Here is an 8839-nt window from a genome sequence, read left to right as displayed (position 1 = left end):
TTTGAGTGCAGTCCATAATTCTGTTGTAACTCTTGAAATGAAAGAAAAGTACATTTCCCATAAAGATGTCCTATATTTTTGATTCCATAATTTTTCCATTGTGTGAAACCTTTGTCCATAAAGGATGATTTGAATAAAGGATTATTTACAATGGGAAGGCAGAGTGGTATATTATTCAATTTTAAATCTTTTTTTATTTGTTTCCAAATTCGTATTCCACTATGTATTATGGGGTTTTCTTTATAGGTTTTTTTGTGCAGTTTTGTGGGGGCAAATATGATCGGTCCAATTTCAAAAGGTAGACAGTCTTCCTTTTCCATCATTAGCCAATCTGGTTGTTGATCCATTTCTTCCAGCCAGAAATTCATGTTTTTAATATGGACTGCCCAAAAATAAAATAAGAAATTTGGCAAAGCCAAACCTCCATTTATCTTTGATTTACATAAATGTTTTTTACTTATTCTATGATTCTTATAATCCCAGACAAAACTTGTAACAATGGGATCGACTTTTTTGAAAAAAGTTTTTGGGATATATATCGGAATTAATTGAAGTAGGTACAGCAGTTGCGGTAAAAAAATCATTTTTATAGCATTGATTCTCCCAAGCATAGAAATGGGGAGTGTTTTGCAGTATTGAATATTCTTATGTAGTTTATTCAGTAAGGATGGGAAATTTAGTTTAAATAAAGAGGTATATGTCTTAGTTACATAGATTCCTAAGTATTTAAATTTATCTTTAACTATTTTAAAAGGGGATTGTTGTATTGTATGTAAATTGAATTTTGTTATTGGCATGATTTCGCTTTTATTCCAATTAATTCTATATCCCGAAAACTGACCAAATTGAGTTATTAGATTTAATAGGTTTGGAATACTAGTTTCTAATTTTGTAATATATATTAGTATATCATCTGCATATAAGGAGATTTTATTCCTTGTGTCTCTAGTATTATATCCAAATATTCCTGGATGGTTTCTAACGCTTTCTGCTAGGGGTTCGATTGCAAGAGCAAATAATAGTGGGGATAGTGAGCATCCTTGTCTACAGCCTCTAGAGAGGTTAAATTTAGTTGATAACATTTTGTTTGTTAATATTCTAGCTGTTGGATTAGAATATAACAATTTAACCCATGTACAGTACTTCTCTCCTAGTTGAAATTTTTCCATCACCGAAAATAAATATGGCCATTCTACCTGGTCAAATGCTTTTTCAGCATCTAACGAGATAATTGCTAGCTCTGCGTTAGGGATTCTATTGGAGTATATAATATTAAATAATCTTCTCAGATTATAAAATGAATACCGTTTGGGGATAAACCCTGTTTGGTCGGGATGTATTAATTTGCTGATCACTAAGCTCAATCTATTAGATAGAATTTTAGTTAATATTTTCTGATCAGTATTTAAGAGGGCTATAGCTCTGTATGAACCTGGGTCTTCAAGATCCTTGTCCGTTTTTGGTATAAGTATGATTGTAGATTCATTTAGAGTTTCTGGGAGTTTCTGTTGAGTATATGCGTATTTGTACATTGTCTGTAGGCGTGGGGAAAGCAAATCATAATTTTTTTAATAAAATTCAGAATTTAGACCATCGTGTCCTGCAGACTTTCCGTTTTTTAAGGACTTTATTGATTCTTCAATGTCTTTTATCGTAATTTCAGCCCCTAGCAATTCTCTCTCTTTCTGATCTAGACCCGCAAACTTACAATTCTGTAAAAATGTTTCCATTCCCGTTGATTGTTCTGTTATTTTAGATGAATACAATTTTTGGTAGTATTGTAGAAATCTATCATTAATATCTTTAGGCAGTGTTAATGTTTCTCCCTTGTCTGTTCTAATTTTGTATATTGTTTTTTCCCCATCCAATTTGCGAAGTTGACGCGCTAATAGTTTTTGTGGTTTGTCACCAAATTCAAAATTTAATTGTTTTGTATGTTGATAAAGTTTTATAACTTGGTCTGAATAAATCTTGTTTAATTTATATTACAATACTGCAATTTTATTGTGTTTTATCGTGGATGGTGCTGCTGCATTTTCTGTGTCTAATTGCTTTATTTCCATTTCCAGTTTCTGTTGTTTGGCCCTATTCTCTTTATTAAAAAATGATTGGGAAGAAATTAATGCTCCTCGTACAAATGCTTTAAATGTTTCCCAAAGAAGGGAAGCAGAGATTTCAGGGCTATCGTTAGCCTCAAAAAACATTTTAATCTGTTTTATTAGGTATTCATTACATGACTTATCTTTTAAGATTTGGGGATTAAATCTCCATTGTGACTGTGTCTCTGCCATTCCGTTTACTTTGATCATAAATGTTAATGGAGCGTGGTCTGAGATTATGATGTTATGATATTGTGAGTTATAGGTAAATGGGATAAGTTTTGAATCTACTAAAAAATAGTCTATCCTTGAGTAAGTTTTATGTACTGGGGAGTAAAATGAATATTCTCGGCCCGATGGATTTTCAATTCTCCAAACGTCCTTAATATTAGTAATATTAATGTATGAATTTAAAAATTCACTTGATCAAGATTTTAGTTTTCTTTGAGTTGATGATCTATCCAAACAAGCATCCAAAGTGCAATTTAAATCTCCACCGATTATTACGTTTTGTTGTGTACCTTCCGGGATATTGTTAAGAATTCTCTTAAAAAACAGAGGGCTATCAAAATTTGGTCCATACACATTGAGGAGAGTCACCTTTTTTAAGTATAACTCCCCTATTATTACAATATATCTGCCTTCAATGTCTTCTATCGTTGATATATGTTTAAAGGGTATACCTTTACGAATTAATATTGCAACACCTCTAGATTTATGTGAGAATGAAGAGTGGTAAGCTTTAGCAATCGATTTTGCTTTCAATCTGTGTTGTGCTTCCTTTTTAAGATGTGTCTCCTGGAGAAATATTATATCTGTTTTCAATTATTTTAAATGAGCTAACACTTTGCCTCTCTTGATAGGTTCATTAATTCCCTTAACATTCCAACTACAGAATTTAATTCCCTCACCCCCAATTTTTATATTCATGTCTTGCATCTTGTGATTAAGTGGTAGAGCAGATGATTCAGCACACTCAACCCTACCTTATACTTGAACATCAGGTAGATGAATTTTAGGTTACATCTGTTTTCCATCCGAACATATCTCCTTAAATAAAATATGCAATTCCATTCCAAATACAAAATATAATATGATATAAGATAAAAAAAAGGTGATAGCAAATAGGGTTAGTAAAGTGTGGTAAGTAAAAAAGAAAAGCAACTACAACTACAATTAGTGCAGTTAGTGATAGCCACCCTAATGTGGCTAGGCATCTATGGACTTCCGTAGCTTTTGGTTTATAAAAATACTAGCTCCGTACTTTCCTTGAAAGGAGAGGGGAAGGGGGATAGAGTGAAGCTCTCTGTCTCTCTCTCTGTCCACAATTTCCAGAATGAGGGCCTGCACATCTGCAGAAAAACCTCTTTGCTCCTAAACTCAACTCCTCTCACAATGACCAACATGCCATTAGCTTTCTTCACTGCCTGTTGTACCTACATGCTTACTTTCAATGACTTATCTACATGGACACCTATGTCTCGTTGCACTTGCCATGTTCCTAACCTGACACCATTCAGTTAATACAGAGTGCTGGAGTAACACCTTATACTTCCTTATCTCTGTGTCTCCCTCTCCTGTGCCTCTCAGTCTGAAGAAGGTTCATTCAAGGAGAGGAAAAGACTACAAAAAGTAGTAAACACTGCCCAGTCCATCATCGGCTCTGACCTTCCTTCCATCGAGGGGATTTATCGCAGTCGCTGCCTCAAAAAGGCTGGCAGTATCATCAAAGACCCACACCATCCTGGCCACACACTCATCTCCCTGCTACCTTCAGGTAGAAGGTACAGGAGCCTGAAGACTGCAACAACCAGGTTCAGGAATAGATACTTCCCCTCAGCCATCAGGCTATTAAACCTGGCTCAGACAAAACTCTGATTATTAGCAACCACTTTCTGTTATTTGCACTTTACCAGTTTATTTATTCATGTGTGTATATATTTATATCATGGTATATGGACACATTTATCTGTTTTGTAGTACATGCCTACTATTTTCTGTGTGCTTAAGCAAAGCAAGAATTTCATTGTCCTATACAGGGACACATGACAATAAACTCACTTGAACTTGAACTTGAACTCTCCAGAGATGCTGCCTGTCCCGCTGAGTTACTCCAGCATTTTGTGTCTCTGTGGAGAACATGGTTAAGGGATGTTTTTTGGGTCACAACCCTTCATCAGACCTGAAACATCGTCTATCCACGTTGACCAGAGATGCTGCCTGACCCGCTGATTTACTCCAGCACTCTATGAAACGTCACCTATCCATGTTCTCCACAGATGCTGCTGCCAGCACTTTGTGATTTTTCATGTATGAACCAGCATCTGCAGTTCTTTGTGTCTTCCAATGATAGGCACAAAGTGCTGGGGAAAAAATATGGGCAACGTTTCAAGTCGGGACACTTGTCTACTTGTCAAACTTTGTTCAAGTTGAGAAACAACCTACCTGCCTTTTATTGACAGCGGTATGAATATTAATTTCTCTAATTCCAAGTAACCCTTACATCTCCTCTCTCTTACGCAAGTCATGCCAGCTCCAAAGTCATCTTGTTGAGTCTCATTGTCAGTAACTTTATTTCACCTAGTCCACAGCTAACAATGGCCTGGTTCCTTTAACCTCGTCAATTTTTTTCATATCCTCAGCATCTGCTTTGTTGTGTCATTTGCACAGCTCACCCTTCCATATCTCTAGTCTCCCTCTTCCCTGATTCAGATTGAAGAGGGGAGTCAACCCAAAATGTCACCTATTCCTTGTCTCCAGAGCTGCTGTCTGACTTGCTGACTTATTCCAGCTTTTTGTGTCCATCCCATTTCCCCCTATCTCTTACCTGTGCCTCACCTGAACGGGACCTGTTTCCCCTTTTTCTCCTTTCACCAATATCCCTTTCTGAGGCTTCACATTCTGCTCATCTTCTCTCACAGCCTTTCCTGTTCTTCCCATCTCTGGCCTTTGTTCACCCATCTGCTAATCACCCCGCTCCCCCTCACCTGTATCCATCTATTACTTAAAGATGGACACAAAATGCTGGAGTAACTCAGTAGGACAGGCAGCATCTCTGGAGAGAAGGAATGTGTGACGTTTCGGGTTGAGACCCTTCTTCACAAATGAAACGTGAGGTGTAGACGGTGATGTGGAGAGATAAAGAACAATGAATGTAAGATATGCAAAAAATGAAGATGATAATAGAAACAAGAAACAGGCCATAGTTAGCTGTTCGTTGAGTGAAAACGAGAATCTGGTACAACTTGGGTGGGGGAGGGATTGAGAGAGAGGGAATGCCGGGGCTACCTGAAATGAGAGAAATCAATATTCATAACACTGGGCTATAAGCTGCCTAAGTGAAATATTTGATGCTGTTCCTCCAATTATCATTTAGTCTCATTGACGATGGAGGAGACCGAGGACAGAAAGGTCTGTGTGGGAATGGGAAGGAGAATAAGCGATTTCGGTTTTCCGAAAAACGCAAGGAATCATGGGATTTGTCAAAGGTCACTCGCGATAAACGGTCTCGCAAACCTCATCCGCAGCCAGGATCGAACCCGGGACTCCAGCCCCACAAGCGCTGCCGAACTGCCACTGGACAATCCCCGTCCCCTCTCCACTGCCCCACCCCCGTTCGGGGATGGCCAGAGACGTCTTGGCTGACCCCAGACCGACAGGAGTCAGGCGGGAGCTGCAGCCGAGGCCCACAGCCAACGCGGAGAAGAAGCGCTAACTACTGCTCGGAGTTGGTGTCCCGTCAGTCCAGGGCTGTTGGTTAACCCAGCTGGACAGGCAGAGTTGATCTGGAGTTAGCACTTCTTCTCCGCACTGGCTGTGGGCCTGGGCTGCTATTGCTGTCTGACTCCCATCAGTCCAGGGCTGTTGGTTAACCCAGCGGGACAGGCAGAGTTGAACTGGAGTTAGCGCTTCTTCTCCGTACTGGCTGTGGGCCTCGGGCGCAGCACCCGTCTGATTCCCGTCGGTCTGGGGTCGCCCCGGACGGGTGTGGGGCATTCGGGAGGGGACGGGGATGGTCCAGTGGTGGTTCGGCAGCGGTTGTAGCGCTGGAGACCCGGGTTCGATCTTGGCTGCGGATGAGGCGCAGGTCTGTGTGAATGCGGCGGCACAGTTGCCGATAGTGTTTATCGCGAGTGACCTATGACAGGGCATATACGCAGTGGGAACACCGAACTTGCTTATTAAAGTGTCCAGCAACCGGGAGATCAGGTTGGTTCAGGCAAGCTGAGCAAAGGTGTTCTGCAAAACGAATCCCCAGTGTGCGTTTGGTCTCGCCGATGTATTAGAGTCCATATCTTGAACAATGGATAAAGTAGATGAGGTTGGAGGAGGTGCAAGTGAGGGTTTTTCCCACCCTCACCTCCCTTCCAGCTTCCTTCCCCAACTACAATCAGACTGAAGAAGGGTCCCGACCCGAAACCTCACCAATCCATGTACTTGCATTAAACATTATACCCAATATTATGTATCTGTACACTGTGGACGGCTCGATTGTAATCATGTATAGTCTTTCCACTGTGGATAGCACGCCACAAAAACCAGAGGGTGGCGGGCATGTGGAAGAGCTGCCGGAGGAGGTGCAGGGAGGCAGATACAATTACAATCTTTGAAAGGTGTTAGGACAGGTTTTTAAGTCATAGCAGCAGAATTCCACCGAATAGGGCCGTCAGCGATGGCAGCCTTGCCAACGGTCTGTCTGTCTTTTCGTCTTTTTTGTTATTTTTATTATGTTTTAAAAAGTTTGTGTTCATGTTTTCTGGTTTGTTTTATTTTGGGGGGGGGGGGGGGGGTTCCTCAATTTCCAATCTTGCCGGAGATGCGATTGTTTTCCGGATCGTATATATGGTTGCTCTGTGGCCTAACATCATGGAGCTGGTGGCCTTGCTGGAGACTGGGCCCTGGACTTACCATCAGAGCCTGCGATCCCTTGCCTGGGATCGACGCTCCAACCGTGGCCTGGGGATTTCTACACCGAGGATCTCGCAGTCTCGGGAAGAGATTGTTGTCGAGAAGCTCCAATTCGCAGGAGGTTCGACTAGCCCCCACCTGGGGTCCGATCGCCTGGCACGGGGAGCTGAGATGCGGGAGCTTGATCGCCCCGACGCAGAGGGCCCGACCGCCGGCTACAGGAGCCAAGAACGCCCCGACAACAGAAGGTTCAAGTGCCCCGAGAATAAAGAAGGGAAGAATCTGAACTTATATTTTGCCCTCCATCACAATGAGGATGTGGAGAAGTCACTGTGGTGGATGTTTATGTTAAAATGTATTTTGTGTGTCTTGTTTCTTTTTATTGGTATGACTGTACGGCAAATCAATTTCCTTGTATATTACAAAACATACTAGGCCGATAAATTGCCATTACAATTAGGCCATTCGGCCCATTGAGTTTGCTCCACATTTCAGTCATGACCGATCTTTCTTTCCTTCTCAACCCCATTCTCCGCATAACCCCGACACCCGTACTAATCAGGAACCTGTCAATCTCCGCTTTAAAAGGGGCGGCACGGTGGTGCAGCAGTAGAATTGCTGCCTCACAGCGCCAGAGACCCGGGTTCCATCCTGACTACGGGTGCTGTCCGTATGGAGTTTGTAGGTTCTCCCCGTGACCTGCGTCGGTTTTCTCCGGGTGTTCCGGCTTCCTCCCGCATTTCAAAGTCGTGCAGGTTTGTAGGTTAATTGGCTTCCGTTTTGGGGAAAAAGAAGTACAAGCAAAAACCTCCAAACAAACAAGACAAGAGTTTTAGGAACATCTATATTACTAAAAGTCTGATCTTGACCGCTTTTGGCTCGCTGTGGTGTGATTTCCGAGAGAACGCCACCACCTACGGCCGTCATTTTTGGCCACCTCGCTCAGAGCCCCCCTCCGCCTTCCGGGACCGGAGGATTTCTCCCATCGATGAAAAATCAGTGAGATATTAATGTTTTTAAACAATTTGCCATTCTCTCTGCTGCCCCTGCTGGTGGGAGGGGGGAGGGACTATAAAACCCAGAAGTGGTGTGCCTCACTCAGTTTCTGCAAGATGGAGGAAGCCAGAGGGTCACGTCTCTCTGAGCTGTGAATAACACTGAACACATGTCCACTCAACTGTGAGTGCCCTTAATGTGGTTCTAAAATGCTTGTAAAAAGTGTCTATTGGTTCTAAAATGGTTGTACAAATTGTCTATTGCTTCTAAAATGGTTGCACAAAGTGTCTATTGGTTCTAAAATGCTTGCAAAAAGTGTCTTTTTTGGTTCTAAAATGCTTGCAAAAGTGTCTATTGGTTCTAAAAGGCTTGCAAAAAATGTCTATTGGTTCTAAAATTGTTGCAAAAAGAGTTTAAAGGTTCTAAACTTCTTGCAAAAGTGTCTATTGGTTCTAAAATGGTTGCAAAAAGTGTCTATTGGTTCTAAAATGGTTGCAAAAAGTGTCTCTATTGCTTCTAAATGCTTGCAAAAAGTGTCTATTGGTTCTAAAATGGTTACAAAAAGTGTCTCTATTGGTTCTAAAATGGTTGCAAAAAGTGTCTCTATTGCTTCTAAATTGCTTGCAAAAGGTGTCTCTATTGCTTCTAAATTGCTTGCAGAAAGTGTCTATTGGTTCTAAAATGGTTGCAAAAAATGTCTCTATTGGTTCTAAAATGGTTGAAAAAAGTGTCTCTATTGGTTCAAAATGGTTGCAAAAAGTGGCTTAGTTCTAAAATGCTTGCAAAAGTGGCTATTGGTTCTAATATGCTTGCAAAAAGTGTCTCTATTGGTTCTA

The sequence above is a fragment of the Amblyraja radiata genome, unplaced genomic scaffold (genome assembly GCF_010909765.2).
Source record: "Amblyraja radiata isolate CabotCenter1 unplaced genomic scaffold, sAmbRad1.1.pri scaffold_969_ctg1, whole genome shotgun sequence".
NCBI classification, from domain to species: Eukaryota; Metazoa; Chordata; class Chondrichthyes; order Rajiformes; family Rajidae; genus Amblyraja; species Amblyraja radiata.
The sequence above is the reverse complement of the archived record's forward strand: the minus strand, read 5'-3'. Positions refer to the sequence as shown.